The sequence below is a fragment of the Sciurus vulgaris genome (genome assembly GCF_902686455.1).
Source record: "Sciurus vulgaris genome assembly, chromosome: 5".
Lineage (NCBI taxonomy): Eukaryota > Metazoa > Chordata > Mammalia > Rodentia > Sciuridae > Sciurus > Sciurus vulgaris.
Genome location: NC_136465.1, coordinates 106,424,165 through 106,436,540, shown reverse-complemented (window position 1 = coordinate 106,436,540; position 12,376 = coordinate 106,424,165). Strand labels below are relative to the sequence as shown.

The 12,376-nt window shown below is 35.0% G+C and overlaps 1 protein-coding gene across 1 annotated transcript in view; it reads left to right on the top strand.

Moving 5' to 3' along the window:
- ADAMTS20 (ADAM metallopeptidase with thrombospondin type 1 motif 20) overlaps positions 1–12,376 on the top strand; it is a 143,714-nt gene that overhangs the window by 20,767 nt on the left and 110,571 nt on the right.

Sequence of the window (12,376 nt, the reverse complement as noted above, 5' to 3'; positions counted from 1 at the left end):
ACTTATTTCTTTGTGTTGAAAGCGTTCAAAATTCTACTAGCTATTTTGCAATCCTCAATTAATTGTTGACCATCCTATTGTTAGTTATCTTATTGTGGTGTAGAACGTTAACAGTTATTCCTCCTCATTAACTGCACTCCTGTTCCAGCTAACAGTTCTCCTTCCATCCTCCTCCCTTTCTTAGGCTCTGGTAACCAGTTTTATTCTCTACTTTTATGAAGTCAACTTTTACGTTTCCACACCTGAGATCATGTAGCATTTGTCTTTCTGTGACCATTTCACTTAGCATTGTGTCTTCCAAATCCATCCACATTGCTGCAAATGGCAGGATTTAATTCTTTTCATCTATGGCCACATCACCCTGGATATTCTCAGATCTGTCCAGTTTCCTTTTAAACCAATGCCACAATGAGATAATTTACAGCTATTAAGACCAGGTGGTTACCAGAATGATGAGGTGAGGTGTCATAAGGACACTGAGGTGTCCATAGGGCACTGGAACACACATGCTCCTCTCAAAGGGCATTTTGGTAACACGGGACCAGTATTACTAGACCTTTTGTATTTTATAGAGTAGTTAAAAATCTAGATATTTTTTGATACCAGAGTTTTAAACCAGGAGTGCTTGACCACTGAGCCACATCTCTAATCCTATTTATTTATCTATTTATTTTTCAATCGGGGTCTTGCTAAATTGCTTAGGGCCTCAGGAAGTTCCTGAGGCTGACCTTGAACTTGGAATCCTCCTGCTTCAGTCTCCCGAGTGATTGGGATTATAGGCTTGTGCCACCACACTTGCCATTAGATTCTTTTAAGTGAGCTGAACATGGTTTGTTAGACACCAGTTTATAATCTCTTACTTAATGATTTCTGAAGTCATTGCCTTTTATAGCATCTTAAAAATTTATAGGCAAAGAGGGTACCATTACAGCACATAAATACATATCATAAACACTGCTATGAGCATGACTGGTATTTTGAACTAATAACTTGGTTTTTTTTTTTTGTTCAATTTTTTTATTTTTATTTTTTGAATTATTTATTTATTTTTTAATTTTTTGCAGACTGCATTTTGATTCATTGCACACAAATTGGGTACATCTTTTCGTTTCTATGATTGCACACGATGTAGATTCATACCATTCATGTAGTCATACATGTACATAGGGTAATGATGTCTGTCTCTTTCCAACAGTTTTCATCCCGCTCCCTCTCATTTCCTTCTACATAATCTAAAGTTCCTCCATTCTTCTCTCACTCCCAGTTAATTGTGATTTCTAGGGTCAGCTCAGGCCTCTACAGATACAGAGAGATGATGATAGAGATCTCATTCTCCTGCCCTCTGTTTTACTGCATCTGCTCTCTCAAGGTCACGTAGGACCTTGACCTCCTACTTGTCAAGAGTGATACTCTCTCTTAGTCTTATTGCTGCTGTTTGTGGGCAATGTTTCCTAACTATCAATCAACTTTCCCTGAGTTCCCCTTTCCTTAGGTTCTCTGATATGTTTTATTTTCAACTTTGCTTCTTTGCTTTCTAACTATTTCTCCCATTTCTTTTGCTGGTTGTTATTTTTTTCATTTTCCGAGTTAAGCATTTTTTAAAGGGTCCTTCTTGGCCACCCTTTTAGATTATCTTTTATATAGTATACATGATTTATTTTTTCCTACTTTCCTAATTTTAACTTCTAATTGAAGATTACATGATTTTTGAAAATGTTTTAACTTTAGTTCCTGTTTTAAGATTAAACCTTGGGTCTACAAACTGCTGGATACTCATGTTTTTTGGGTGTCCTAGTGGCCTCTAGAGTCAACACAGTGGAACTCTCCCTCTTACATCTCCTAGTTCAGCCACATTCACAGAAGAATCCTTTTTTCTTTTGGTACCCAAGTTTCTGTTTAAGTTAAGCACAGGCTATAAGGGAAGTTTAAACAGGTGCACCTTTTATTAAAAAATAAAATAACAAAGGTCCTACTCTACTAACTAGAAAAAATTTATTTATATTTTAATAATGAACTATTTGCCTCAATCATTTGGATATCATCTTTTACTTTATCAGTATTCCATAGAGCATGAAAGTAGTCTATTTTCTTATGTAGCTATTCTTCAGTCTTATTGTTATAGTCATGTTCGTAAGTTAAAATTTGTTCTAAACAAACAAAAATCCTACATGATGAAATTTGACCTAATCAGGTCATAAGGTTGTGAATCGTATGGAGTCGAGCTACTTCATTTATACAGCCACACATACTCTTTCTTTCTTCAAAGTCGAATCTCTCTGATCCTTAGTGTAACTGTGAGGCAAGCTCATCCTCAGCTTCCAGATGTTTTCTATCTAAGGTAAAACCTAGAAGTGGCATGAGTATTGGTTCCATGTGTAGAGGGTTATCCTGTTAACTGACCTGTTGTGCCAGTCGTGTGCTCTGCTTGCCATAATAGTGAATGTACTATTACATTATTAATAATATATTCCAAAGAGAAAGATCAATTTGCCTGTATGTGATACTCATTTTGCATTGCCATTATTTTTTCTGTGCCAATAACCACTCGAGCTTTCTAGTTTTAGCTCATTTATTTATGAATCTTATGTTATCTAGTTTTATTTTTAATGAAGTTAAAGATTTGCAAATAGGGTGCATTATATGAAAAGGACAAAAGACTAAGAGAACCAACATGCTAGAAACCAGAGGGTAAACTTAGGTAGTCCTCAGTGCATTGTGAAAATACCTCACATTGAAGGTAATTATCTTTTCACTACAGTAACAATAGTTCTTCCTAGGAAGGACTACTTGGTTACTCTAAAGAATTAATATAACAATTTTTTTAAAATTCCCTTCTTTGTATTAGGATTATGTATTTCATGTATTAAATTAGAGAAGGTTTAATGGCAGAAATAATGATTCACTCTTTTCTAGTTTAGAAGACAAGGGTTTCTTCCTTAACATTTTTTTGTTAGTCCAGAAGTGAATAGGAGAGGATTATAAATCTTGAGATATGAGAGAAGCTATTATAGTGATAACCCTTAATTAAAGAGTAAACTATTCCAGTGTCTTGAATACAATGGTGTCAAACCACTTCTTGTATTTCTGTTAAAATTCGATTGGCTCCCATTTTGTAAAGTTAACATTTGTTGTTCACTGCTAGGCAGTCTGATGATTTCTTCTGGTCCATGCCATCTTGTTCTGATTGGTGTGTTGATCAAATCTGTTGAGAAGGGACTGAGATTATTGAACCTTTGAAATATACTGTGCACCTGTTTTCTGTTGTACCTCCATTAAGAACTTTTTCTGTCCTTGCTTTAAATTGGTTTACTTCTTTTTTGAAATTTACATATAGGATTTTTTAGTTACTCCTCATTGTGGTACACTTTCTGTGAGTTTTCACTTGATAGCAATGTAAGCCTCCACTGCTAGAACTGAACACATCTCCATTTATCCCTTCTTAAGTTCTCATTCTCTGTGATTGGTCTGCCGCTTTGCATTTTCTTTTTCTTTGTCTAGGTTTGTATTTAGTCTCTTATTCTTTTTTTTTTTTTTTAATTTTATTTTATTTTATTTTTTAGTTTAGATAGCCATATATATTTTCACATATATATTCCTATCTATGTTTATGTACATTCATATATATATATATATATATATGAGTATACCCTAACAGCAACCAAATTCCTGCTCATACATTTTCATATATATTCAGTTACAAAATCATAAACTGTAACTAAAACAAATTGTAAACATCCATCTTGAAAATAAATAAGTTTATACAAATTTATATCCATTTAAATATTTTCATGTATATTTTTACATATGTATTTATATTTGTATTTGTGCATTTGGGTAAAAATGTTCAATCCCTAAACTAACCCTAACTATTTTTCTACATTAGTCCTATACCTACCAACACACCTCAGGGAAACCTCTATACATATAAACCATAACATTTTACATGAACGTATCCATGTATTTGGGGATATAAATTCATAAATTCACATTAAAACCCATAGATATTTTATATGTTATACCCATTTCCATAGGCATAACCCAGATTTTACAATAATATAACAATATTGCTTACCTTAAAAATATCCATAGATAAAAATGTGTATATGAATTTTGGCATATATTTCCCCTACATTCATGTTTATATTCATATATATTGATACATATGTTCCAAAGGTAACCCATCCCCTAAACCAAAGCTGTAACTCAGAATTAACCCTAACTCTACCCATAATTGTGAACCTTTTAAACAAAATTCATAAATATTACTTTGAATATCCATATATATTTTCACATATATAGTCTGTACATGTTTATATATATTCATATATATGTGTATGCACCCTGATGGCAACCAAAATTTTACCCATAAATTTTCATATATATTCAGTTATGTAATTATATCCTGTATCTTACCAAAATTTGTAAATATCCATCTCAAAAGAAAAATAACTATATACAAATCTATATTCATTTAAATATTTTCATGTATACTTTTACATATATTCATATTTGTATTCATATATATAGATAAAAATGTTCAAACCCTGTATTATTGTATTGTGGTCTATTTGATTCTTGAATTTGAGAAGGGTTTGTTTGATGTATGTAGATGCTCCATTGTTTGAGGCATAAATATTTTTGATTGTTATGTTTTATTGATGTATAATTCCTTTAAGCAGTATGAAATGTCCTTCTTTGTCCCTTCTGATTAACTTTGGCTTGAAGTCCACTTTATATAAGAATAGAAACCCCTGCTTGTTTAGGCAATCCATGTGAGTGATATGTTTTTTCCTATCCTTTCACCTTCAGTGAATGTCTTTGCCTATGAGGTGAGTCTCTTTGAGACAGCATATTGTTAGGTCTTGTGATTTTAATTCAATCTGCCAGTTTGTCTTTTGATTGATGAGTTTAGTCTATTAATGTTCAAGGTTATTATTGAAGTATGGTTTGTGTTCCCAGTCATTTTGGTTTATTTCTAGTTTTTAGTTTTAATTAGTTTCTCCTTGTGATTAGCTATTCCTTTAGCAGAGTTCCTCCATTCACTGGTTCTCACTTTTTTTCATTTCATCATCATGGAATATTTTGTTGAGAATATTCTGAAATGCAAGCTTTCTGGTTGCAAATTCTTTTAATTTGTGTTTATCATGGGAGGTTTTAATTTCATCTTCAAATCTGAAGCTTAATTATGCTGGATGTAGGATTCTTGGTTGGCTTGCATTTTCTTTCAGAGCTTGGTATATGTTATTCCAGGACCTCCTAGTTTTGAGGGTATGGGTTGAGAAATCAGTTGAGATTTGCATTGGTTTCCTCCTATATGTAATCTGATGTTTTTCTCTCACAGCCTTTAATCTATCCTTATTCTGTATGCTAGGCATTTTCATTGTAATGTGCCTTGCTGTGGATCTGTTGTAATTTTGCACATATGGGGTCCTGTAAGCCTCTTGTATTCAATTTTCCATTTCATTCTTTAGATTTGGAAATTTTTCTGACACTATTTAATTGAAAAGATTGTACATTTGGTTTGTATCTCCATGCCCTCATCTATCCCAATGAATTTTAAATTTGTTTTTTTCATGTTAGCCCATAATTCTTTGAAGTTTCATTCATGGTTTCTTAACATCTTCTCTCTGTGGTCAACTCTATTTTCAAGATTGTATATTTTGTCTTCATTGCCTGAGGTTCTGTCTTCCAAGTGGTCTAGTCTGTTGGTGATACTTTCCATTGAGTTTTTTATTTGGTTTATTGTTTCCTTCATTTTAAGGATTTCTGTTTTTTTCCCCCCCTTTGGAATCTCTATCTCTTTATTGAAGTGATCTTTTGTTACATCATCCTTTACTTTGCAGATCAGTTTAACTATGTACATTCTAAACTCCTCCTCTGACATTACATCCACTGTGGTATCAATGGATTTTGTTATTGTAGTATCTTGGTTTGCTTGGGGCAATTTGTTCCCCTGCTTTTTCATGTTGTTTGTGTTTCTGCCCATCTAACAGTGTGAATCTGAAGCAGTAGAGTTTCTACCCTGTGGACTTATAGTGTCCCTGAAGATTCCCAGTCACTGTTTAGGGGGAGACAAATAGTAACAACACAACCAATGCAAACAACTTACTGCATGAAACCAAATAGTTCCTACTATAACGTCTACAATGTTAATTATCACTATAAACAGAAACGATATAATCAGTTATTGCGTATAGTAAAGACAGCAAGTTTGCAAAAGGGTTTACATTTTCAAATAGTGGCCAGGGAGAGAACAGAAGTGATATAAAATGTGATGATTATGAGGGAGGAGAGAAGACAGAAGCAAAAGATTAGAGGAACAGTGAGAGAACAATAGAGATTGACTATTAGCAGAAGACAAGAGAGAACCATGGGAAATAGGTAGGAGAAAAAATACGTATAAAGCAAAATATAAAAAAAAATTAAAACTAAAAGAATACAAAACTAAAATATACTAATCAATCATCCTAGTTCACACACACAAAAAAATCCATGTAAAATAACTGCCTTCAAAAATGTTACAGATGAGAAGAAAAGAAAAATAGGAAACTGTATAAATGTTCATGTACCATGAAGGTCACAATTAAACAGTGAAAAAAAATTAAAACAAAGAAAAGAAAAGAAAAAAATCTTGATGAAAAGTTAAATAATTCTTTCCACTGGAGTTCAAAATATTCTCAGCCTGTCTTCTCAGCAGTTTCTGGAGCATGATGCTCCACCCTCTTGATTGCTGGAGTGAGAGTGGTAATCCCATTGGCCAAGCTCTTGAGGCAGGGTTTAAGGCTTCAGTGGGCTCCAGGCTCTTCTCAGAATGGTAATTGGTTTGGAGATTTTAAATCAGTGCACCTCAGGCACCCAGCACTTGCCGGTCCTTGCTGGAGGACTTTACCCCAGGGCTCCCCTGGGTTTACTCATGTGATGGGGGAGCCAATTCTTTTTTTTTTTTTTTTTTTTTTCACATCCCCATCTTTGTATCTTTATTTTTTAAATTTTTTTTTTTTTTTTTTTTTATTTTTACAGACTTCATTTTGATTCATTGTACACAAATGGGGTACCTCTTTTTGTTTCTGTGGTTGTGCATGTTTAGATTCTTACCTTTTGGTTAATCATACATGTACATAGGGTAATGATGTCTGTCTCATTGACTATTTTTTATACCCCTCTTCCCTCTCATTTCTCTCTATGTAATCTAAAGTTTCACTATTCTTCTCTCTCCCCCCAATCCCTATGTCACCTGTAGACCACATGTTTCCTCCTCTCAGGTTTAGTCTCCAATTTCTCTCACCCCCACCCTTCTGAGTTCCTGGCTAGATGCATCTCTCCCAGTAGGTCCTGCAAGCAGTTGGATTGGAGGGGAAGGGGTAGAGCTAGATGGGTTTCTGGGACCAGTTGTCCCCTGTGTAAACCTCTCTTCATGTTTGATTTTCTTATGGTCACTTAAGTACTCTATGTTGTATATTTAACTGGATCTTTACTTGGCCTATATTTCGGGTCAAACTTGGGTTTGCTAGGAATTGACTTTTCCAGTTGCTGGCCCCCACACCAGGCTGGAAAATGGTTCCTTCCTTTGTCCTCCACACTCTGCCTGGAGAATGGTGGCTCTTTCCCTACACACAGATATTGTGCAGTGAGTCCTCCAGGTTTGTTGGACAATGCCCTTGGTCTCTAAATGCTCCACTCCAAGACAAGCCTCTGGCCTCACAAAAATGTGGGTTCCTTTAATTCCCTTATCCCTCTACTATGCTCACAGAGGGACCTCTCTGGCTGGAGCTTCCAGCCTGGCTGTGGCAGTGACTGTACTGCTGGAGATTTTTTGCTTGTTTAATTATATACAACCTCCTGTGTCCCTGGTCTGCTTTGTCTAGTTTTAGGTTCCAGTAAAGCCCCCCCAGCTTTTTGTTCACCCACCTTCAGAGAAGCTGCTTGTCTACTTTCTTGATTTCACATAATGGGCAGCCAGGAACTCGACCTCCTCTATTCTGCCATCTTGGATCTCCCTCGTCACTTTTTTTAAAAAAGATTTTAACTTCAAATCTTTGTTTCCACAGAGACATACTGTGTCTTTTTCAAATGTAAAATAATCCCTTTGCTCTAAATATGAGTTATTTAAATTCCTAGGGTGTTCTTTATTCATAGAAATAAATAATATGGTGGAGTCATTAATTGTTTGCACTTTTACTAATTATATATTGTTATAGATCCTCACTTTTCTTAAGATTACTACTCAATTGTTTTAAAGTTAGTCTTATTCATTTTCCTATGGTTAATGTACGTGTCATAATTTTGTAAGATTTACATTGTGGGCTTTAGAATCTGTGGCCATAGATTATCTCACAATTTAGTGTGTATAATTAAGACTATCTTGCATTGTTTTTAAACTTATTATATGCTTCCGTTATTCTACCTATAATTTTTAAGATTATGTTTTATGCTCCTTTAAAATAAAAGGTTACATTTTATTTCATTTTTCACATTCTTCACAGCAACTTGCACTAGATTGTGCATATCATAACTACTGGGTAAATAGTTGAGAAATTGTTAGCGCCAAAATAACTTTTCTGCTTATGGACAAGTGGGTAAGATGAGATTCATTGAGAAGATGCTTTGAGACCTTATAGGGGGAGTACCCAGCTCAGTTGTGCATGTCAGGAAAGACTTACTTGAGGAAGGAATTTATTATCTGAGAACCCAAAGAGGAGTCGGAATTATTCAGGGAAAGGGAGGGACTGGGAAGCATTTTGCGTGGCAGAAACAGTATGTGCAAATGCCTGGAGATGAGGCAGTGCTTGCCCCGTTTAGGGAGCTAGAGATGCTTAATTAAGACAAAATGGGGGACTCTAGAAATGGCAAGTTGATGTAACATTGCAGAGGTAAGTAGGAGAAAGCGTATGACGGTCTGTGTAAACCTTCTGGAGGGACTTGGGTTTTGTTTCTGTATCAGTCCAGCATGTACTTTGAGTAGTTCCAGCAAGAGTCCTGGTATACAGTTTGATTACTGTTTGCCCTGAGTTGTCCTTTCCCATCCTTGTTGTTGGAGGCAATGCTCTAATCCGCCAGATCTACACTGCTGGTGGGGTCAGGGCAATACTATGGGCAAAGGATGGGAATAGGTACCCAGGGAATTGTGGGAAGTTAGTGAATAGATGCTGGTCAGATAAAATCAAAACATGAACAAACACAGGTCGGGCAGTTAAGCACTGCAAAAGGAGATGTGAGTCATTGACACGAAGTTCAGAAGGAATGGGGGTGTTTTTGACAAATGGGTCAACGGTTAAACTTTATTTGTATTTAGAGAGACAAAATATGTAGGGAATTGAGATATTCAGAATTAAAATACACTGTGGTAAAAGAAAGAACTAGTAATATTCTCAGTGCAAAACTGACTAGGATTTTCATTCAGCTTATTTCTCCATTACCATGATTTCAATAATTTGCCATATAATATATCAAATTGGGATTATCTGATGACCACCTCTGAAGGCCTATAGATTAAACAATTTGAGGTAAACTTTTTAAAGAAAAATAATAGAAAATTATGAATGCAACATTTCTAATGTTCTTTTCTAGGCCTTACAAAAGAACTTTGCAAGGGAGAACCCAGAAATTTAAACTTCTTTAGCTTCATGGTGAATTCACCTGAACACTTAGGACATTGTAAATCACCCTACTGACTAGCTCTGACTTTCAGAGGAAGCACTGTGGTTTAACTTTTTGAGAATTTGGGAGTTAAAAAGAGCATTTATTCTGTGACACATGACCACTGTGCTTCATTGTGCTGCCAGCACAATAACAGAATAACTGGAATTTCTTGTGTGTAGCAGTAATGAGAATTATTTGGGAGTTTCCTGTGCTGCGATCTTTCTTCAGGGTTACTAAAGGAAAGAACAGCACCAGATTGATCTCAAATCTCTATCCAAAGTAGAGCTGCAAGCTTTTATATTCGAATCCTAGCTCAGCTCTATGTTTGTGTAATACAAGGACGATGAAACCCCATATTTTTGTGACTATGACTAGCTAGTTCCTTCTTTTAGTCTTCTAGGAAGCAACACTTCCCATGACTCTGGTTACTAAATTCTCAACATTCTGCCTGTATTACCACATGGGACCTTTGGAAGAATCATGTGATGTGGTATTTTGCTGTAATAACTGATATTGAGGAAATCTGAATTCATTTCTTTGTTATGCCACTTATTCAGCTGGTGGCTCTTGAAATTTCACTTGTATCACATGTCTGTTTTAAAATGTGCACAGTGATAGTAGCTGACTCAGGGGTACAGGCAGGAGTAATGATGTAATGATTCTTTTATGTTACAGGTTTTAGCCGGCTGAAGGCAAGTCCCCAGTCTTCTGGACATTTATTACTAGAAGCACTCTAACTTTGAAATAGATCATTATAAGATGCTTTATAAACTGTAAGCTCAAAATTTTAAAGTAGTGGCTAAGATTTCTAATGATATCCGAAAATCACAGAGAACTGTATATTTTCATGGGTTTTTTTTTTTTTGTTGTTGTTGTTGTTATTTAATGCCACTGATTTAAAAAACAAGTATGTTACAGATTTATATTTTCTTAACTATGTGACCATGGACAGTGAGTGTACTTATCCTCCTTGTTCCTCATTTTCCTCCTTTATAAAATGAGAATAGTAATAGTGCTTATTTGCTAACATGTGAAGTGTACCAATACATGGTAGGTAATAAACACTTTGTTAATATTATGTGGGTTACTATTGTTAATATTAATAAAAAAACTCAATAACTCAAAACTATGAAAATGCTAGATTTCACAATATATCTTGATTTCAAGGAATGCTCAGTTTTTTGAGCTATAGAGCATCCAACAAGTGATTTCAAATGTTGATAGACTAAAATACACATCATTGAATTTTATTCCTTAATTTTAAAAATGAATGGTTATGTGCTGTTAGAGAAGTGGAAAATATATTTTCTGCATCTGGTCAAATACAGAACACTATTATCAATTCAAGTCTATATACAGATAGCACAATAAACATACTTGATGTTAGGAAAGTCAAAAGTAATCTGTTTATCTTTAAATGGCTTCTGTTGTGTATCACATTAGTATTTTTCCTACCATGAATTCTGGCCTAATAAACTCCTTTGTCTTATTCTTCTGTATATTCCTTTCTTGCATCTCCCTCCCTCTCTTTCTGGTTTCTGACTCCATCCTCCATTTTCCTTTCTTTATCCTAACTGCCCCCCCCCCCTTTTTATAATTTCCCATGAAAATTTATTGAGCACTTAGAATGGATTGCCCAATATGTTCTCAGTCTTTAGGGAATTTCCGGTTTGGTGGCAGTGACTGTGGTAGTGACTATGTTTAGTGGTGAGTTGATGAGGAGTGGGACTCAGACTTTATCTTATGGGTATTTTCTGGTGAGAATCAATTTATCTCATCTTATTAAGGGTGAAAAAAAAGAATGATTGTAAAAGTAAACTTTTTTTGCATAAATAAAATATGAGTGGGAGGGACAATAAGTTGATAATGCCTGAACCTTTTGGGTGGCCCTTTGTGTTTAAGTTTGCATTCTTGATTCTGAGAAAAAGCTGAATGAGTTTAAAGGAAAGAGCATTGTAAGAGGAGCAGTTCAAGGAACATTTTGAAGGAGAAATGGCAAAACTTAGCAACTATAACCTAAGAGTGAGGGGAGGGTAGAAAGAGTCCACAATGGTGTACAGGTTTGAGTGTGAATTATGGGCATCAGGAGGCTTCGCTCATGTTAGTAGAAATAGGGGAACTGGTAATGGGAGTGGAAAGTGATGAGTTTAGTTACATATATGTTGACTGTTAGGTGGCAGTAGGACATTCAAGTAAGAATATGGACTTATATTATCATCGAACAACTTTTATTAGTTTGTATTCTTATTAATTTCTAACATTCTCCTCGCATTATAACTCTATACTGTATAATCACTGATATAATTTTTAAGGATTTCAGTTTGAGCAGGCAGATTATTATTGTTCCATAATATGCATGATCTCATATTTTGCTTTGGTCTAAATTAGTTTGGGATCATAATACACTGGTTATTAATAAAGGAAGAGACTTTGTTTTAACATTTGACTTAATGGAACAGAAATAGAAAGGAAAACATTACATAGAAGTGATGTAATTGAGATGAGCATGGAAGTGCATGCCTGTAATCTGAGCAACTTGGGAGGCTGAGGCAGGAGAACTGTAAATTCAAGGCCAGCCTCAGCAACTTAATGAGACCCTGTCTCAAAATAAAAAATAGTAAAAGATACTGGGGGATGTGGCTCAATGATAAAGCATCTCCAGACATAATCCCCAGACCCCCCCAATAAGCGATATAATTGAATTGAATTGGTAAGTATGCTTTGACTAATGACCATT